General features: G+C 42.9%; 1 long non-coding RNA gene across 1 annotated transcript in view; it reads left to right on the top strand.

Annotated features, from left to right (window-relative positions):
- The first annotated feature begins 7,451 nt into the window (after window positions 1–7,451).
- LOC120398468 overlaps window positions 7,452–21,706 on the top strand; it is a 108,518-nt gene continuing 94,263 nt past the window's right edge. Inside the window, exon 1 of the long non-coding RNA XR_005594458.1 lies at window positions 7,452–7,657. This is a non-coding gene — a long non-coding RNA (uncharacterized LOC120398468). The remainder of the gene's footprint in view (window positions 7,658–21,706) is intronic.

The following is a 21,706-nucleotide window of genomic DNA, read 5'->3' as shown; positions in this document are numbered from 1 at the left end:
TTTGGTGGAGTGGTTTACTCTTCCCTTGCATGTGAAGGCATTCAAATATGAAACCATTAGCCAAATATGAGTTCTCAAGGAACTCAAATATGAAAAATATGAAATTGCAGAATTACTAACTGTGGTATGTAACACATCACTTAAATCAGTTCTGTACGAGCTGACTAGAGAATAGCTAATGTGATACCAATTTTTTAAAAAGATTCCAGCGGTGATCCTGGAAATTTCTGTACAGGCCTGCAAGTCTAACTTCAGGACCAGGCAAATTGGTTGAAACTATAGTAAAGAAGAGAATTACCAGACACATAAATGAACACAATTTGTTGGGGAAGAGTCACCCCGGCTTTTGTCATCTATTAGCATTCTTTGAGGAAGTCAACAAACATGTGGACAAGTCTCTCACCAAAGGCTTGTAAGGAAAGTAAGAAGTTGTGGGATAAGAGGGAAGATTCTCTCATGCATCACTAACTTGTTAAAAGAGAGGAAACAAAGGTTAGGAATAAATTATCAGTTTTCAGAATGGAGAGCGCTAAATAGTGGTGTCCCCCACGGATCTGTACTGGGACCAGTGCTGTTCAACCTACTCATAAGTGATCTGAAAAAAGGGGTAAACAGTGAAGTGACAAAATTTGCAGATGATTCAAAATAATTCAAGATAGGTAAGTCCAAAGCTGACTGTCAAGAGTCACAAAGGGATCTCACAAAACTGGGTTACTGGGCCACAAAATGGCAAATGAAATAGAATGTTGATTAATGCAAAGTAATGCGCATTAGAAAAACATTTTCCTAACTATCTATACAAAATGATGATCAAGAAAGAGATCTTGGAGTCATTATAGATAGTCATCTGAAAACATCTGCTCATTGTGCAGTGGCAGTCAAAAAAGCAAACATTTAGACCATTAAGAAAGGGATAGATAATAAGAAAGAAAATATCATAATGCCACTATATAAATCCATGGTACCCCCACACCTTGAATACTGTGTGCAGTTCTGGTTGCCCCATCGCAAAAAAGACACATTAGAATTGGAAAAGGTACAGACAAGGGCAACAACAATTAGGGGTATGGAACGACTTTCATATGAGGAGAGATTAAAAAGACTGGGACTTTTCAGCTTGAAAAAGAGGTGACTAAGGGGGATATGACAGAAGTCTATAAAATCATGAATGGTGTGAAGAAAGTGAATAAGGAAGTGTTATCTACCCCTTCACCAGGGGTTACCCAATGACATTAATAGGTAGCGGGTTTAAAACCAACAAATGGAAGTACTTCTTCACACAAGACACAGTCAACCTGTGGAACACATTGTCAGGGGATGTTCTGAGGGCCAAAAGTGTAACTGGGTTCAAAAAAGAATTAGATAAATTGATGGAGGGTAGGTTCCTCAATGGCTATTAGCCAAGATGGTCAGGGATGCAACTACATTCCTGGGGTGTCCCTAAACCTCTTACTGCCAAGGGATGAAAGACTCTATAATTACCCTGTTCTGGTCATTGCTTCTGAAGCACCTAACATTGGCCACTATAGGAAGACAGGATACTGGACTAGATGGACTATTGGTCTGATCCAATATGGTCTTACATGACTAGCTACTCTGGCTGGTGAGGAGAGGATGCAGAAAAAGAGGGGCCCTCTAAGTCCCTGTCCCTCTCTTCCTTCTCCCCGCCCACTTGCTTGTTGGGGTTAATATTGGTCTAGCACCTCCTGCTCTTTCCTAGTGTGGCCAGAGTCCCATTGTGAGCTGTTTAATACTTCGTCATACTCCTCACCTCTCCATGCAGCTGGTGTGTTTTTTGGCACTCAAAACAAGGTAAGCAAATCCTCTATTTCCCCCCTTTCCTTAACTCACTGAGCCAATGTAATCCTTGGCACAACTCTCCTGAAGTCAATGAAGTTTCCGTAGGCATGAATTTGACCTATTATTCCTAGCTGTGGGAGACAGGCCCCAGCCTCTGTTAGGTGCTAGAACCTCAGTACACCCACAACTTATCCATCACAGATGTTTCCATTTAAAACCATTCCTCTTCCTTCACCTCACTGAATGCACAATTCTCTTCAGCCAAAATTGTTCCAAATCAGTAAAGCAAATAATTCTACCAATCTTGTCTTTCTCTTGTCACTGCATAATACCTGGAGGATGGGTCAGGTCCAAAGCCCCTCCACCTCATTTTTTTTAACCTATAGAATAAGTCCAAGAAGCTTGGTAACTGCGCTCTTTTATTTATTTATTTATTTAATTTATTTATTGCCATCACCTCATTTATACTCCTTCACATTTCACACGGGGGAGAACTGTAGATCAGCACCTTTCCTAGAATGATATGTATGGATCTGTATGGATTAGTGGACTTGCAGATGCACCAGTTACTAGTATTGTTGCATGCATAGCTGGAGGAAATTTCATGAGCAGTTAGACCAAAAGGATGAAGCCGGTGTTTTTCAAACCATTTTCTGAATGTCTGTATATTCTCCATGTGAATATTTATTCAAAATTTTTATTCACTAGCATATTTACTTGATTTTTGTTTCAAATACCAAAAGATTAGGGTTATGCCCAACTCTAGATGCCTGAACAATTATTTAAAAAAAAGTCCCTATTAAGGATTCCCACCCAGCAACACAAGCCCATAGTTACAAAACAGCCATTCAGATACCATAACCCACCCGCACCCTGAGTCGTTCCCCTAAGCCCTAGCAAATAGCTATTCTTTGCAGCATACCCTAAAAGTCAACAGATCCAGCCTGAGCCTTTCTGCTGACTTCGGCTGCTGGAGGAAAGAGATTCTCTCAAAGGGCCACCAGCCATCAGGTTTTAAAAGGTCATTAGGTGCCTAAACACCTAGGAGGGAGGGATAGCTCAGTGGTTTGAGCATTAGCCTACTAAACCCAGGATTGTGAGTTCAATCTTTGAGGGGGCCACTTAGGGATTCTGGGGCAGAAATTGGTCCTGCTAGTGAAGGCAGGGGGCTGGACTCCCTGAGCTTTTAAGGTCCCTTCCAGTTTTAGGAGATTGGTTTATCTCCAATTATTATTTATTATAACATGAAGGTAGGCACTTTTGTAAACCCCACTAGGTGCCTAAGTGAGTAAGTCACTTAACTCCCACTGCAGGTGCCTACAGTTAGGCACCTAACTGTAAATTCTGTCCAAAACCCAACAGTCAGCCAGTGAAGATCCTGTACCACTGGGTTATGTGCTCCCAGTGAGATATACTCTTTAACCAGTGGGCTGCCACATTTATTGCTGCCAGGGCCGGGCAGAGAGTAGTAATTACATTTTGCAGAGGGTTTTGAGATTTCAAAATTTGATTTAGTTTTGATTTGGAATAAAAACCAAAAATTTAGAAATTCCCCATTAAATGCAATTATTAATCTCTGCCTAGCTCTACTGAGAGCCCTGGCTCTGAGGCAGGCCACCTGATGGGCTGCCTCAGAGCCTGAAAGCTCTGGAGTCCAGCCTCCTGAGGAGCTGGGAGCCTGGAAGCCCAGGCTTATCAGCAGCCCATCAAGTGAGCTGGCAGGAAACCAGGCAGTGTATGAAACCTATCTGTTAGGCATGGCTCTGGTGGAGTTTTGTCCAAATTGATAGTCCCTGGAAACATTTTAGTTTCAACAAATTGGCAAATTCTGACAAAAAGAAGTTTATTTGACATTTTTCCAACCAGCTCTAGTCATTGCTTTAGTTTCTGAATGTATTTCAGGTGTAGTCCCAAGTATGTATTACTGCAATAATCCAATAGCTGGCCTTTACGAAATAGATGCTACATTCTCATGACCGTCCCAGGGGACAGTAGTCATATTCCTATTCTAGAATACTTCACAAACAATTTAAAATAATAATAATAAAAATAACAGGTTGTTAAACATGGAGCAATTTCAGTTAAATGATCATTGACAAAGCTTTCCGGGGTAAGATTGTTACATCAGCCCTTGTACACCTACTGAGGTCCTTCATGCAGAAAACACTAGCTGGTATCACTATATAAATGTCTAATTTAAGTGACTTTTATCTATTTATTCCTGGGTACCACTTAGAGCTGGGTTAGGCTGAGGATATCTTTCTAAGGAGATATATCTATGATGAGAAAAAGTTCAATATAAATCATGGGAGTGAGAAGCCTTTTTGTACAACTGAGCTATTTTTTTCTCTCTAGGTATAAATGATGGCCCCTATCAAAGGCTCTGAGCAAGTGCAGGCCAACTGAAAACAGATGAGTGTGAAGTTTTGTAACACTCCGTATGACAGTTCCCAGAGGGGGATAATCATATCTATTTTGCTCTTTGTTTTTATTCTTGATGTGTAGAGGAAGACTTGTTTTGTGTGTGAGAAATGGAAACATTCCAAACAAAATGCAACATTAAAGATAGCATGGTTTGAAAGTGCGAAGACTCAGCTAATGAAAAAAATCAAGGTTCCAACAGCAAATTAATCTGTCTGTATATGTTAAGGTATACATTTGACCAGAACAGAAAATACCATATATGTGCAAAGCCCAGCTGTCTGAAATTTCTGAGTGTTTAATCGCTCTCTGTTGATGAGGGATGGAGCTGAGCTGAACTAAGCAGGGAAGACTTGATATAAAATGTCACTTGCTAGGTGAGCTTTAGAGCTATGAACAGAGGCAGCTAATAGGAGAATTTCAGAAGGAATTGAGAGAGAGGGAGTGTGAGAGACCTTCCTTCCAGGTACAGCACTATGCGTGATAGCGAGATTGGGCAGATTGGCAGAGGCCCTGAAGGTTTTTCGCCTTCCTCTGAAGCATGGGGCACGGGTCACTTGCTGGAGGATTCTCTGCCACTTGAGGTCTTCAAACCATAATTTGAGGACTTCAATAACTCAGACAAGGGTTAGGGGTTTGTTATAGAAGTGGATGGGTGAGGTTCTGTGGCCTGCATTGTGCAGGAGGTCAGACTAGATGAACATAATGGTCCCTTCTGACCTTAAAGTCTATGAGTCTATGAGATGGAACAGTGGTGGTGATCTGCACCAGATGTGCCATGTTCTCTTTCCCACCAAAATCCAGAAGGGATTTCCTGTGCATGAAGCGCAAGTTGGTGGCTGTACTGGAGGAAAAGATTCTTGTTTTGGAGGGGCAAGTTAAGATGATACTGAGAATCAGAGAAGCTGAGGAAGTCCTAGAAAACTAGGTTTGGGAAACACCAATATCCCTGGTTTAAGGAAGAATGGAACTGGCCACTAAGGACTTGGAGAGAGAGGAAGTCAGAGAGGAGGCTTGGTGGTTCACAACTGACAGAGGCAAAAGGTCACAGTGACATGCTACATGGCTGGAGACAAATGAGGATAGGAATGCTGTGGCCACCAGAGAGAAGAGAAGGAATTCCAGACAGCTAGAAGTTTCAAATCAACACCAGGTCCTCAACATGGGAACTATGGACGATACCTCTCAAGATCCAGCAGGTCCCAGGGAATGCCTGGGACACACCTGTAGATAATAGCTCTGCCCAACATGTAAGAAAATCAAGCTTTGCCTGCAAAGAATTCTCCAACTGTCCAAGAAAGACAGATAATCCTTTGTCGGAGATTCAATACTCAGAAGAATCAAAAGAACACTCTGCAAGGGACAGACAGACTATAAGACAGTGTGCTTATTCCCAGAGCCAAGACACGAGATGTCACTTTAAGATTGGACAGGCTTCTGAAGTCAACATGCAAGGATCCACTGGTGATGGCTCATATTGGCCCCGGTGATACTGTGTTGTGGGTTGTCTCACAGATAATAGATGACTTCAGGGAACTTGGAAGTATGCTGAAGAAGAAGCATGTCCAAGAGATTTTCTCTGAGATCCTTCCTGCCCCTCGAGTGACAGAAGCCAGAATATTCTGGAAGTGAAACATAGGTGTGGAACATAGGTCTATCTTCTATGGAAAGAGAGTGATGAATAGTTTGGATAGTCTCCACTTCAGTAGAAGGGGAACCAATCTCCTTGGGGACAGGCTGGCTAGAGTAATCAAAAGGGGGTTCAATTAATTCCAAAAGGGGAGGATAAAAAGGGGGGATACTCAGCACAAAATTGAGTTGTTGAGAGCAAAATTAATCAAGGAAACAAAGGACAGAGAGTGGCAGCAGAGCTGGGAGTGGGGTGGCAGCAGAGCTGGGCGCGGGTCAGAACCGGGACCCTGGGCGCAGGGCCAGCAGTGGAGTCCCCAGACGCGGGGCTGGCAGCGGAGTCTCTGGGTGCGGGGTGGCAGCTGGGAACCACAGCCACCCCGGAGCTTTGGTGGTGGCACCTGCGGGCGTGGGCAGCAGGCAAAGCCCCCTGGCTTCTCTGCCTAGGAGCTGCAGGGACATGCCAGTGGGAGCCCAGGACCCCCACCCCAGGTAAGCGCCACCCTGCACCCCAATCATCTGCCCCATCCCTGAGCCCTCTCCCACACAGCCAAACCACTGCTGCTGCTGCTGGCCAAGGGGCTTCCTGGCTCAGAGTCACTCGGAATCCGTGACTTCTGTGATCTCCATGACAGACACACAGCCTTACCTATACATCAATGCTGGGTAACAAATGAGGAATTGGATTGGTCATTTATCATCATCAATTTGAGCTAGTTGGCATTACTGAAACTTGGTGGGATGATATGCATGATTAGAATATTAAAATAAATGGTTATAACCTATTTAGAAAGGACTTAGTGGGCAAAAGAGGAGGGGAAGTGGCATACTGTAAAAATGGCATTTCTGAGTCACTGATAACATGGAAGAAAATGGTCTTGAATGCTTGTGATCAGTGTCCTAACAGAGAAAGCACAAGATAGATATTAGTTGGTGTCTGCCATTGACCATCAAATCACACTAGGGAACAGGATACTTGCCTCCTTAGGCACCTATCTTCAATGTATAGGAAAAAAGCTGTGTGATGATGGGGGTCTTCAGTTTGAGTGACATATGCTGAAAGTCTCATGCTGCCAGGACTAAAATATCATTGGAACTTCTAAACATCATAGATGAGTTTCCTAACTCAAAAAATATTGCAGCCAACACAGGGGAATTCTTTACTGGATTTTTTCTTAACAGGTAAAGAGGAACTGATCACAGAACTAAAAGTTAATGATAGCTTAGGTACAAGTGGTCATGACTCAATCACATTTATAATGTGCAAGCAGAATAAAATCCATACCAGTGATATATATATATAATTGGTGCTTTAATAGGGCCAATTTCATAAAGCTGAAAACAATTATGAGCCAAATCATCTGGGAGAAAGAATTTAATCAGAGAAAATGTGAGTGATAATTGACAATCATTTAAGAACACCTTACTAGATGCTCAAAAAGCCACAATCCCACAGCTGAGGCAGGAGGACATATTGGTTAAAAAAACAACCTGATTTAGAGGGGAAGTGAAGGTGTAACCCTTGTGCCTAATAGGGAAATATTTCTTTAAGAGACCCAAGGGTGGGGGTTGGAGTGAGTTGTGTCTGGGTCATTGTTGCTAGGCAGATTTAGCCCTCCACATCCAGAAGCTTCTGGATTTTGGGTGTGGTAGTTTTGGGTCTGCTTCTATAGGTTCCCTGTTGCTAACTCTATGAGGGTTAGCAGTCAGGGTAGTTGCTTTACAAAGGCCCATGTGCGAGTTGGGAAAAGCTGAGCCCAGGAGTAGAAAGCTGGCTGTTGTCCCTAATTGAAGCATTTTGCAGCAGGTTAGTGATATTGTTAACCCTCTAACTGGGAAGCCTGGGCAGTATTAATTATAGAAAGTGGAAAAGGGGAGGGAAAATAATTTCTTCTATTTTAATTGTATACTTTGAATGTTTTTTGATTTTAGCCAAACTGTTTTAGCTAAATTGTCTCAACCAGTATGAGTTAAACTTTTCTTTAAATGTAGTATGGGAAAGAGTCATTTATATTTTTCCATTCTCAGTTTTGAATTTTTTTTTAAAATCTGTATACTTTAACTGAGTGGTTAATTAGTTAGCTAACTGGCTAACAGTGAGAGTCTGCATGGATTCCAACAAGTAAGTGGCGGGAAGATGTTGTTTTAGACTCAGCAGACTGTATAGATTTGGTGATCAAAGACTGAGACTCAGATGAACTCAACCTAAGCTTTTGGAAACTCTGAGTTTGTTCTTACTGTTTTTGTGGGGACTGACCTGTCTAATTTGTTTTCTTTATTTGTGTAAGTGGATTATAAAATAGGCATGTTACATTGTAAACATTAAGTAGTTATTATGTTTCTTCATCGTAATATTTTATAAAGTTGTTAATTAAATTCATGTCTTTAGTTCCTTTTGGGACTTGGAGAAAGGCAATGAAGTGCACTCTAGCCCACCCAAAGGTTACAAAGGCAGCTGTAAAAACTTTATTAAAAAAAAAAGGAAGTTGATGGTAATTAATCTAAATCAGAGGTTAGGAATTATAGAAAATTGATAAGGGAACCTAATAGACAGAAGAAGTCTGTGGCCGGTACAGGTAAGGACAATTAAAAAGGAGTTTTTCAAATATATTGGGAACAAAAAGAATCCTGAGAGTGATACTGATTCATGTCCACAGGAAAATGGTAGACTTATGTCTTTTCTGCATAATTATTTATAAGTGATCAATAAATATTTCTGTTCTGTATTTGGGGAAAATAAAGATGCTATACTCTCATCATGTGGTGGTGATAACACTCTGTCTATTCCATTCATATCTCTGGAGCTGCTAATGTTAAACATTTTAAAATCTGCAGGTGTAGATAACTTGCATCCAGCACTATTAAAAGAGCTAGCTTAGGAACCCACTAGACTTCTAAGGTTGATTTTCAATAAGTCTTGGAGCATTGGGGAAAATTGCAGAAGACAAGAAGAAAGCTAATGCTGTGCCAATTTTTAAAAAGGGTAAATGGGATGACCTGGGTAATTTTAGGTCTGTCAACCAAACATCAGTCCTGGGCAAGATAATGGAATGGCTCACATGGGACTTGATTTAATAAAGAATTAAAGGAGGGTAATGTAATTAATGCAAATCAACATGGACTTATGGAAAATAGATCACATCAAACTAAGATGAGATATATATATATAATGTGTGTTTGAGTGAGATTACAAATTTGGTTGATAAAGGCAACCGTGTTGACATAATAGACTTTTGTAAATTGTTCGGCTTGGTACCAGGGGACATTTTGATTAAAATAACTAAAATTAACGTGACACAGATTCAATGGTTTAAAAACTGGTTAACTTATAGGTCTCAATTCCCTTTCCACAACTATATTTTGTTGTTGAGCAGATGTGTTTCAAGTGGGGTGCAGCAGGGACTGGCCCTTAGCCCTATGCTATGTAATATTTTTAACAATGTTGTGGAAGAAAACAAAGTTTGCAGATGACCCAAATATTGGGGGAGGGGAAAATAAAGAAGAGGACAGGTCACTAATTCAGAGAGATCTGGATCACTTGGTAAACTTGCTCAAGCAAACTGTGTTTTTAATATGGCTAAATGTAAATGCATACATCTAGGAGCAAGGAATGTAGGTGATAGAGTCCCGCATCCTGTAACAATCTTGGGATGCAGTGACTCTGAAAAAATGATTTGGGGGTCATGGTGGATAATCAATTGAACATGAGCTCACAGTGGCCAAAATAGCTAATGAGATCCTGGGATGCATAAAAGGGGAATCTCAAGTAGGAGCAGAGAGGTTATTTTACCTCTGTTTGGTAATGGTGCCACAGCTGCTGGAATACGGTGTCCGGTTCTGATGCCCACAATTCAAGGAAGATGTTGATTAATTGGAGAGAGTTTAGAGAAGAGCCCCAAGAATGGCTAAAGGATTAGAAATATGCTTTATAGTGATAGACTCAAGGGGCAAAATCTAGTTAGATTAATGAAGAGAAGTTTAAGGTGTGAGTTGATTTGTCTGTAAGTATCAACATTAGAACAGATTTCTGTTAAGAGAGAAGAAAGCAAAGATGCTACCATCCTTCTTCTTTATAGAAGAAAGTATTTGGGTCAGATCTTCAGCTCCTATAAATCGGCATCGATCTGGATTTGTACTGATTTACACCAGCTGAGGATTTGGCCCTTGTACAGTGGGCCTCTGTAATTTTCAAGCAGGGAAATATGTGGCAATTAGAGATTGAAAGCAAGCAGGCAGGCATTCAGTTTCAAGTGTGTGTGTGTGTGTGGTGGGTTTTTTTTTTTTTTAAATGCTTGTGCAATTGTACTTCCATGAGATGCATGATTAAAATACCCATAAAACAGACCATTCTTATGCTTGTCAACTACTTCATTTTCCTTTTGGAGTGACTCTTGTTTGTTGAGAACATGCCCTACAATATGTAGGCAAGCTACAATCGCAGTATTGCTATAAATACAGGAAAAATGACAAGTGATATGCTCTAAATTTGTCATCAGAGGAAAAAAGTGATCTAATTAGCAATTTTGTTAAGTAGTACTGTGACTGTTTGGTTAAATAAAATACAAAAATAATTAAACTGGTCCCTCAAGTCATGTGTACTTTGTCTGAAAAAAGCAGACAACCCAATTCCAATAGGCAAAAATATATATACAACCCTGTAATACCCAGACAAACTGCTCCTGTAAATAGCTGCATGTTGCCTCAAAAATACTTAAATGTTCAGTTACCTTGAAATTTACTTTTTCCCTCCAATTGCAGCAGTAGTAAAATAACTACACCAGGTCAATGCTCAGTGGTTTACGCCATATAAAACCAAATGGTACAAGCTTATAGTTCTGTTTCTTTTACTTTCCCCGTCCCGAGGAGGGCCCCCTGCTGGAACCACTGATTCATTTCACACATCTGAATTTTCTACTGAAAAAGATAAGACTGTAATTAAAGCATTTCAATCCAATGTACATCACTGTGACAGCTGGCCAAATACTATTCAGTATGTTTATTCATGGAATATATTTGTTTAGCAATTCAAAGTCTTTATTTGTATTATCTGAAACTCTGTACCACTGTGAATGGTATTTCACCAAGTTTTTAAATGACTAGCACAGTTCCTGAAATAATTATACCTCTGATCCCTTTGTGGGCTCCCTGAGGGCTCCCCAATCAGGTCTTGGGTGTCTAGCTATCAACTTTTTGGGGTCAAAGTCCTGAGACTCTCCTTCTAGACTAGGGATTTAGGTGGTAAGTCACTGTGGTCACTTTAGTAAATTGAAAGAACGAGGAGTACTCGTGGCACCTTGGAGACTAACATTTATTTGAGCATAAGCTTTCATTAGTCTCCAAGGTGCCACGAGTACTCCTCGTTCTTTTTGCTGATACAGACTAACACGGCTACCACTCTGAATTTAGTAAGTTGGCGTTTAGTTCACCACTGGCTGTCCTGTTCCTCAGGCAATGACAGGGCTAACCTGTAACCAGCCAGCCTTCATTAAGCGAAATTTGTACAGAACAAAAGCATTAGCCAGAACATATCTTTAAAACAAACTGCTTATGTGCAGGTGTTAGCATACCAGGCTGTCACCAGGCTGGTTGCTTTTATACTGTTTTTTTTAGTTCTTTGTTTGCCAGGTTCCTCCAACCAGATCAAACTAATATACACACTTTCACCCAGGGAGGTGAGGCTTCTTCAGACTTGACACCTGCCTAGGGATTTCAATTAATTACCTCCCCTCCCCCCAGTGATTTTTAGATCCTGCAGGAAACTCCTGTAACTCCTCCATGGAGACAATTGTAATGCTAGGGTTTGCATTTTAAAGACCGTATAATAATGCATACACACAAGGTGGCTGAAATAAGCTTGCACATACAATTTTAGTGCTGGCATTTCTTAACTTTTGAGAGCTTGACTTTGTAACCTTGACTATGTTCGTCTAATGTAGTTCTTTGTGTATGTGCGTGCATGTGTAATTGTATATTCAGGGCCATCCCTAGGGAGGTGCAGGGTCTGGGGCGGAAGTGATGAATGCGTCACTTCCGGGGACTGACTGCGCTGGCCAATGGTGCCAGCCCGCGGGGCCCCCCAAAGCATGAGGCCTGGAGCAGTTGCTCTGATTCGCTGTACCCTAGGGATGGCTCTATGTGTATTCTTCCCCATGCCCTCTGTCTTTAGATTTTAAGCTCATCAGAAAACCATACCTTTTTTTCTTTAAAAGCACTTACCACATATAATATTTTCTTTCTGCAGTTCAGTCTCTTTGGATTTTTGGACATAAAGCATGGGGTTAAACATTATTTCAAGCAAATAGCAGTGTTGTGTCCTTCGCTGTTACACACAGAACAAAATATCAAGGGACCACCTGGGCAAAGTAGAGTCCAAATAACTGTTTACTAACTACATAGAACTTGCAAGCCCTAGCTACATATATACACTGCTGTTCTGGCAGGGCTCTGGTGGCTTCTGAAACACAGAAGATGGTAAGGCCCATGAGAGGGCTCACAAATTATTTATTAGGAATTAGATAGTGCAGTGTATAGGATACTATCATTGAGGGTTTTTGAAAAGTAGGAAAAATGAGGTTAGGTCCCTTCAAAACATACATAAATATTTCTGTATTTCATTTGTTTAAAAAACAAGTTTAATATTTCCCAACCTCCACTATGCTCTGGAATCCAAAGGGTGTCATTTTGGCTGGATCAAGAACAAAAAAAATCCATATGGTATGGAGATTTTCTGTGGAAAAGGAGTAAATCATATAACAGCAAGAAGACTTTTTGGGAAATGGGTATGCTAAAACTAGGTTGACCAGATGTCCCGATTTTATAGGGACATTTCTGATTTTTGGGTCTTTTTCTTATATAGGCTCCTATTCCCCCCCCCCATCCCCATTCCGATTTTTCACACTTGCTGTCTGGTCATCTTAGCTAAAACTCTGCTTTAAATCACAAAGCTAGAGCTGTCACAGAGCTCATACATGATCAGACATTTTATATTAACTGTTTTTTTTTTTTAAGCAGATGGTGAAAATGAAAATATTAACTGATTCAATACAATTTCCAGAAAATCTTGTAGAGTAAACTTTGGCCTCTCATAATAAATATGAAATGCAAACAGATGCAGCTAGGAAACTCACACATACAGGGTTCTTTGGGAAGCTGGGACTAGAACCCTGGTGCTTCAGTTCCAAAACCACTGACTACCACTTGAGCAAAAAGAGACTTCCTTTAGTTGAAGCAGTATCAGGTGCCTTATCCCCTGTGTGGGGTAGCCCCTGGAAGGCTCACAGATTCATACACAAGGAGCCAGGATATTACACCATTCTTACAAGTGAGCAGTGTTATATATTGAAAACTCGAGCTGATTGGTAATGTTCTTTCAACTGACAATGCAGTTTCCACAAAAATGAAATTTTACATAAAATTTAGATTTTTACCAACATTTTTATTTTTCAACATAAAAATAAAATTTCTTGTTGGTTGACCTGAGTCAAAATAGTTAGTTTGTCAAACTGAATTGCAACACTTACTTTGTTTGGATCAGTTTGACTTTAATTTGTGTCCACTTGAGCTACTGTGGTGCCTCATATGTGCTCCCATTCTCTGCAATAGGCTGGACTCTGGGTCTGGACTACATCTCCCATTAAACACTGTGGTCTCCCTTCTGTTTGAACTGTTCTGAGACATCATAGGAGTTCCATGATCATGGTCCATCATGCAAGATATCATCCTGCTGAGACTCCAGCATGTAGAGGAGAATGCGAGTGTCGGAGAAAAACTTAGTTCTCACTTTTTGGTTGGGTGCAGCAGAGTCAGATACTTTCCCTCTTTACAATTGTATAGAGGGAGGGAGTGCCCTAGGACAAAGGGTTTCCCCAGTCCTAGGCGCGTCTCTCTACAGGTAAACAATTACAGCAAGCATTTATACTTTTTGTTACATACAATAATAAGCAACAGCTGCATTTTGTTTATACATAGGCCGTCTTGATAACTTATTTTTCTCACTTGTATTTAGATGCCAGTCAACATTCCTCATTATCAACACAAGGTCACAACAACTTCTCACACAGTTCTTTCCCACTCGCCTCACACAATCCTCACTTCTACAAATCTCGTGTTAGTAGGGTTACAGCTAGCCTGACTCTTGCTAACAGAGACTGTCATGCGTTAAGATCCCCTACAAATCCCTGTCAGTTCTTTCTCTACTTCCACACAGGCATGAGGCACCCAAACTACATGAGGCGCTGTGGCAGCTCAGGAGTCTACAGATTAATGTTGAGCAAAGCCAAAATGTGTTGACTCTGGAATGTTGAGGTGTTATGAATATTTGTCTTGATTTTAGGATGAAAACAAATGTTAAAATACTGGAATTTTCTGTGGGATGGAAACTGATTTTTTTTTTAAACTACCTGTACTGAAAAACAAGGGCTGATTTGTTCCTGTCCCTTGATAGGGTAGGGAGTGAGTCCTGCATGTGCCATGTAAGGTACATGGACAACTGTGTTATCTGTACCCAGAACAGCACAGAGATACTTTGGGCAAGCTACACCACTGGAGAACGTGAAGGAAGTGAGTAGAGAGGAGGAGCAGCCAAGGTTGTGGAGCAGGCTGCATTCACTAGGGAGAGCAGTCTGTTCTGTCCTAAAAGAAGGTGCAGCCTGAGCTCATACCTGTAGACGAGAGAACTTGGGGAAGAACTGTATCATCTTGATGCACAATCCCACAACCAATCTTCATGAAGCAGCCCCCACCCAATCCCTGCTTGGGGCTGTGTCTAATTGACTCAGTCTATCCCCCTTCTACATGTAGTAGACCCAAGGGTGGCTCCAGACCCCAGCACGCCAAGCGTGTGCTTGGGGCGGCATGCTGCGGGGGGCGCTCTGCCGGTCCCGGGAGGGCGGCAGGCGGCTCCGGTGGACCTCCCGCAGGCATGCCGGCAGAGGGTTCGCTGGTCCCGCGGCTCCGGTGGAGCATCTGCAGGCACGCCCGCGGGAGGCCCACTGGAGCCGCGGGACCAGCGGACCCTCCGCAGGCACGTCGACGGGACCGGCGACTGACAGAGCGCCCCCCGCGGTGTGCTGCCGTGCTTGGGGCGGTGAAATGGCTAGAGCCGCCCCTGAGTAGACCACTGCGCAAGTAGGAAGTTCACAGCTCTTACACAGAGCGAATGGTAACTTTTCTGCTTCCAGGGAAGAGAGTTTGGGTGCCTCATTAAAGGAGAGTTAAGAAAATTTGCATATTAGTCAATAAAGTCACATGTTGCCTGAGTTTGAAGAAAGCTGGATTTTGTTAAAGTTAAATATATACAGAGCTGAACACTGGTTGCAATTTTTTATTCTGGGAGTTATTCTACAGGGTATAAAGTCAAACTTTCATGACTACCACAAGGAAAATCTTCTTGCATTTAAAAACAGCTCTGCTGTGAGAACAGAATGATCCTCTTTCTGAATCCTCTGAGGTGGACTTAGCAAATCTTTCTTATTTACTGGATTCTTGATGTTTGTTTTTTAGTCTCATTGTTGTCTTCTCTTAATGGAATTTGTCTGCCAGGATTTACTTAGGGGATTGTGTGTTAGCCATTCAATGACAGGGTTGAAAAGATTCCATCTTTCAGCAAAGTTTGCCTTTTAAATGTTTCTGTTTGGATTTCACCACTTGCCGTATAACTGCTTGTAAGGAATTTAAACTTAAAATGCGACTCTCTTCTCTACCTAACGTGATTTAGAATACTGAAGCAAAAATATATATGCGTTTTCACTGGTACCTCTCAAACAATCTGGTATTTGGCACAGTAAGCAGCAGTCATCTGAATGCTCCTTGTGTAAATGGACACAAATATCAATTATAAACTCTAAAAAACTTAATTCAGGGTAGCCGCACAATTGTGGTGCTTTTGAGAAGCTGGCTTTAAGATGAAGGTGTCTCCCCCCCGTAATGTCTTATTTTAACTCCTTAAATGAACGTTTAAGACCTAGGTTGCACCCTCCCAGGTTGCTATGTGCAGGAAGGGGCTTGGAGTGCCTACCTCTAAGGCCTGGTCTACACTACGACTTTAGGTCGAATTTAGCAGCATTACCTCGATTTTAAGCCTGGACCCGTCCATATGACTAAGCCCTTTTTTTCGACTTAAAGGGCTCTTTAAATCAATTTCTTTACTCCACCTCCGACGAGGGGATTAGCGCTGAAATCGGCCTTGCTGGGTCGAATTTGGGATAGTGTGGATGCAATTTGACGGTATTGGTCTCCAGGACCTATCCCAGAGTGCTCCCTTGGGACCACTCTGAACAGCGCTCTCAAGTCAGATGCACTGGCTAGGTAGATAGGAAAAGGTCCATGAACTTTTGAATTTAATTTCCTGTTTGGCCAGTGTGTTTTCAGTGCTTATGCAGAGCTCATCAGCATGATGTGCACATTGCTGGGGCACATTGCCTGGCCCGTACTTTGTGAGAAGTCTATGACCATGTCCCTCTCGTCACCACACTGCCGTCACCTCCTCGCCTGGTTTTGCGCGAACCAATTGTCTGCCGTTGCTCTGACGGAGGGAGGGGTGATTGATGACATGGCTTACAGGGAATTTCACAAAACAAATCTGGTCAATTTCTTGTTTTGATCCATCTATCTTTTACATCTTAGGCTGGCAGCAGATGGTGCAGTACGACTGCAAGCCATTGTCATCTCCTGGGTGCTCGGCAGAAGATGGGAATGACCTGGCTGGGTCACTCCCATGTCTGTCCAGGTGCCCCAGACCATTCTCACTGAGTTCGGCTAAAAGAGCACCCAGGAATATGACGACGATGGCTACCAATCATAATGCACTGTCTGCTGCCAAAAGGCAATGAGCTGCTGCTGTGTAGCAATGCAGTCCCACGTCTGCCAGCACCCAGGTGACGATGAGCTGGGTGTGCTCCATGCTTGCTGTGGTATGGCGTCTGCTCAGGTAACCCAGGAAAAAAGGCACGAAACCATTGTCTCCCATTGCTTTCACGGAAGGAAGGAGGAAGGGAGAGGGGGGGCCTGACGACATGTGCCCAAAACCACCTGCGACACTGTTTTTTGCCCCTTCAGGCATTGGGATCTCAACCCAGAATCCCAATGGGCAGCGGAGACTGCGGGAACTGTGGGATAGCTACCCACAGTGCAATGCTCCGGAAGTCGATGCTAGCCTCGGTACTGTGGATGCAGTCCGCCGACTTAATGCACTTAGAGCATTTTGTGTGGGGACACACACAATGGACTGTATACAAATGATTTCTAAAAAAACTGACTTCTATCAATTTGACATAATTTCATAGTGTAGACATACCCTAAGGCTGTCTGCACTGCCATCAGAGGTATGATTGCAGCATGGGTAGGCATACCTGTGCTAGCTTTAATCTAGCTAGCTCATGAAAAATAGCAGTGAAGATGCGACAGCATAGGGTTCAGCATGGGTTAGCTAGCAACACATGTAGGTACCCAGGGCACTAGGCGGGCTTGCACAGACCATGCTGCCATATCTTCATTAGCAAGCTAGGTAGATTAAAGCTAGCCTAAATATGCTTACCTGAGCTACAGTCAGACCTCCAATTTGTGGTGTCGACATACTGCCTAATGTTCACCAGCCTGCATTTTTTTGTTTGCCTACCAGAGATCTCGTTCTGTAACATAATGATCAGTCACCAAACCTGACAGATTTCTTGTAAAGAAAATGTCTCCCTCTCCCAAGTGACTTTTTTTTTTTTGTCTAGCAGTTGGTAGTCCTCTTCATGCTTCCATTGGAACATATTGCAGATCTCCAATGCCAGTGTAGCACCCATTCTGATTCTCTTATACCAATTGACTCCAGGAAAAATTGGAAGCACTGTAACCATCTACTTTCTTTGCCAGGGCTTACGTGATAAATAGCAGGCCTTGTGCTGGCTCTTTGAAGCAGGTTGTGCCTGGAGTGGTCCCAGAAGCAGAAGAAGTTGAGAACATGCCTCCTTCACCTTATCCACTTCTGAACCTGCTCTAGAAGGAAAAATGGCAGCTCAGTAACCTGGGCCACCCAGGTTACTGAGCTGCCATCTCTCCTTCTGGAGTCTGGACCCAGGTGTGAGAAGTTTCCCCTGGGATCTGCCTAGGTTACTGAGCTACCACCTCTCCTCACAGAGCTGTGAGCCAGGTCTGATGCACATATACGTTAGTGCTCAAGTCCAAAAAAACCCAAAACAAAACATCTTCCACTACATTGACTTACTTTGACAGAGAGCCCTGCATTTACACGTTGACTCATTTATTATTAACATAAGCACATCAACCTAATGTAATGTCTAGGGTTTTCTTAATGTAATAATTATTTTCATGTACTGGAGTGGTCTAAAATTAGGGTGAAAATTGGTAAAAATGAATAATAGCTTTTTATAAAACCCAGGAAATTTTTGGTAAAAATCCGTTTAAAAAATGGCCTAGTGCATAGGCTTTGTTCTGTCCACTTCTACATGGTATATGAACCTGATTTGAAGAGAATAGGGGGGAATTTTAAGCTGTATAAATAATACTGCATATAGCTGAGAGAAGTGCTCAGAACAGTACCAAACTTTATGCTCAAGTGGAATGACTTCTCAATGTGGAAGAGGGTTGAACTCCTTAGATTCCAAAAGCATTGCATGATCTCACCAGATTCCAGTATCTCAGCTAACTGCAGTGATTTAGAGTCAAATAAGCTATTGGCATAATAGATTAGACATACCCCGCACAATCAGAATCTCCTCTGTCACCCATTCTTTGTTAACATGCTGGTGACAGAAATTCCATGCTGAAATAATACGAGTATATTCCTACTGCTATAGTAACGACCACCTGACCAGGATGGTGAGAGTGATTATGAAATGCTCAGGAGTTTACAAAGACTATGAAAACAGACAACCAATAATAATGGTGGATCTCAACTATCCCTGTAGTGACTTGGAACACTACACCTCAGGATGGGATGCAGAGAGAGAATTTCTAGACACCATTAATGACTACTGCCTGGAACGCCATGTGGCAAACAGGGGTCCAAGAGGTGACTACACTGAATGACTTGGTAATAGTAACCATAATGTAGTTAAATTTAAACATCCTTGTAGGGGGAAAAGTACCAAACAAACCCACCACAGTAGCGTTTAACTTCAAAAAAGGGAACTACACAAAAATGAGCGGCTACTTAAATGGAAATTAAAAGGAATAGTCACAATAGTGAAATGCTTGCAAGATGCATTGAAACTTTAAACAATACACTAATCAGGGCCGGCTCTAACTTTTTTGCCGCCCCAAGCAAAAAAAAAAAAAAAGAGCGCCGCCCTGCCGTAACACCCCCCCCCCCATGAGCGCCACTGGAACCCCCAACCCAGCGCTGTGCCGCCAAGCCCCCAGCGCCGCCCGGCAGACCAAAACCCAGCGCCGCCCCGCCCCAAGCATGTGCTTGGTCAGCTGGTGCCTGGAGCCGGCCCTGCCACTAATAGAAGCTTAAACTATAAGTATACCCTAAATTAAAGATAAACAGTAAAGGTATCAAAAAATACCGATATGGCTAAACAGAATAAAAGAGGTGGTTAGAGACAAAAAGAAATCTTTCAAAAATTGGAGGTCAAATCCTACTGAGGAAAATAGGAAGAAGTATAAACATGGGAAGTCAAAGGTAAAAGTATAATTAGGCAGGCCAAAAAGAATTTGAAGAGCAACTAACAGCAATATTTTTAAATCCATCAGAAGCAGGAAGCCTTGCATAGCAATCACTGGGGCCACTGGACAATCAAGGTGCGAAAGGAGCACCAAAGGAATACACAGCCTTTGCGGAGAAGCTTAATTTTTTTTTTAAATTGGAAGCATGACAGAGATTCTCACACCTGAGCCATTCTTTCAGGTGACAAATCTAAGGAACTGTCCCAGACTGAAGTGTCAATAGAGGACTGTTTGGAACAAATTGATAAATTAAACAGTAGTAAGCCACCAGGACCAGATGATATTCACCTAAGACAGAAAATTAGCACAATGCAACTATATAAATCCATGGTAGGGCCACATCTTGAATACTTTGTGCAGTTTTGGTTGTCCCAACTCAAAAAAGATATATTAGAATTGGAAAAGGTGCAGAGAAGGGAAACAAATGATTAGAGGTCTAGAACAGCTTCCATCTGAGGCGAGAATAAAACGACTGGGACTGTTCAGTTTAGAAAACAGACAACTAAGGGGAAATATGCCAGAAGTCTGTGAAATCCTGAATAGTGGGGAGAAAATGAATAAGGAAGTGCTATTTATCCCTTCACATAAATAAGAAGAACCAGAGATCACGTAATGAAATTAATAGGAAGTAGGTTTAAAACAAACAAAAAGAAAGTACTTCACACAATGCATAGTCAACCAGTGGAATGTGTTGCTAGGGGATGTTGTGAAGGCCAAAAGGATAACTGGGTTCAAAAAAGAATTAGCTAAGTTCATGGAGGACAGGTCCATCAATGGCTATTAGCCAAGATGGTCAGGGATGCAACTTCATTTCCCTGGGTGTCCCTAAACTTCTGAGTGGCAGAAGCTGGGAGTGGACAACAGTGGATGGATCACTTGATAAATTGTCCTGTTCATTCCCTTTGAAACATCTGATGATGGTCAGTGCAAGAAGACAGGATGCTGGGCTAGATGGACCAATGGTCCGATCCAGTATGGCCATTCTTAAGTACTCATATAAGACTGCTATCAGGGCCCTCCTCAGTGGTCTTTTCTCGAAACTAAACATGCCCATTTCCCTTAATCTTTCCTCATAGGTCAATTTCTCTAAACATTTTATCACTTTTTTTTTTTTGGCTCTCCTCTGGACTCCCTCTAATTTGTTCACATCTTTCTTAATGTGACATCCAGAACTGGACACAGTACTCCAGCTGAGGCCTCACCTGTGCCTGGTAGAGTGGGAAAACTATCTCCCATGTCTTACATGCAACATTCCTGGTAATACACCAGAGGGTATGTCTACACTACCCGCCGATCTGGCGGGTAGCGATCGACCTATCAGGGATAGATTTATCGCGTGCAGTGTAGATGCGATAAATTGATCCCCGATTGCTCTCCCGTTGACTGCTGAACTCCAGCTTGGCGAGAGGCAGAAGCAATCAATGGAGGAGCGGCGGCCATCGATCCCACACTGCGAAGACGCGAAGTAAGTGATTCTAAGATACGTCAACTTCAGCTACACTATTCTCATAGCTGAAGTTGTGTATCTTAGATCAATTCCCCCCTTCCCCCAGTGTAGATCAGGCCTAAGAATATTAGCTTTTTTTCACAACTGCATCACATTGTGGACTCATTCAATTTGTGATCCACTATAACCCAAGATCCTTTTCAGCAGTAATAGCTGCCTAGCCAGTTACTCCCTATTTTGCATTTGTGGATTTGATTTTTTCATTCCTAAATGTAGTATAGTTGAACCCTGTTATGTCGCTGGCCTAGGGGTTTGCCAAAAAGCGTCGAGATAACCGATGATCGAGATAAACCCTTATCCACCCCCCCACCCCTGAACTCCCCTGCCCTCTCTCCAACACCCCCTCCCTGCCCCCTTACCGCGGTGCCTGCACGTGGCTGGATCCGGCGAAGCGGGACGGGGAAGCGGGCCGGGCGGCTGTGGACGGGGACCCGGAGCCGGGCAGCCAAAGAAGCGGGGCCGGGCGGCAGGCGAAGCGGGGACCGGGGAAGCGGGGCCGGGCGGCAGGCGAAGCGGGGACCGGGCGGCGGGTGGGCGCGAAGCGGGAACCGCGGGGCTGGGGGCGGGGCTGGGGAGCCGGGGAGCGGGCGGCCGGGGACGTGGGGAGCCGGGCGGCCAGGGATGCGGGGAGCCGGGCATCTGGGGAACAGCGCGGCTGGGGAGCCGGGGAGCGGG

This window comes from Mauremys reevesii, linkage group 2, assembly GCF_016161935.1.
Source record: "Mauremys reevesii isolate NIE-2019 linkage group 2, ASM1616193v1, whole genome shotgun sequence".
In the NCBI taxonomy this organism is placed as follows: domain Eukaryota; kingdom Metazoa; phylum Chordata; order Testudines; family Geoemydidae; genus Mauremys; species Mauremys reevesii.
This window is presented reverse-complemented; position numbering and strand designations above follow the sequence as displayed.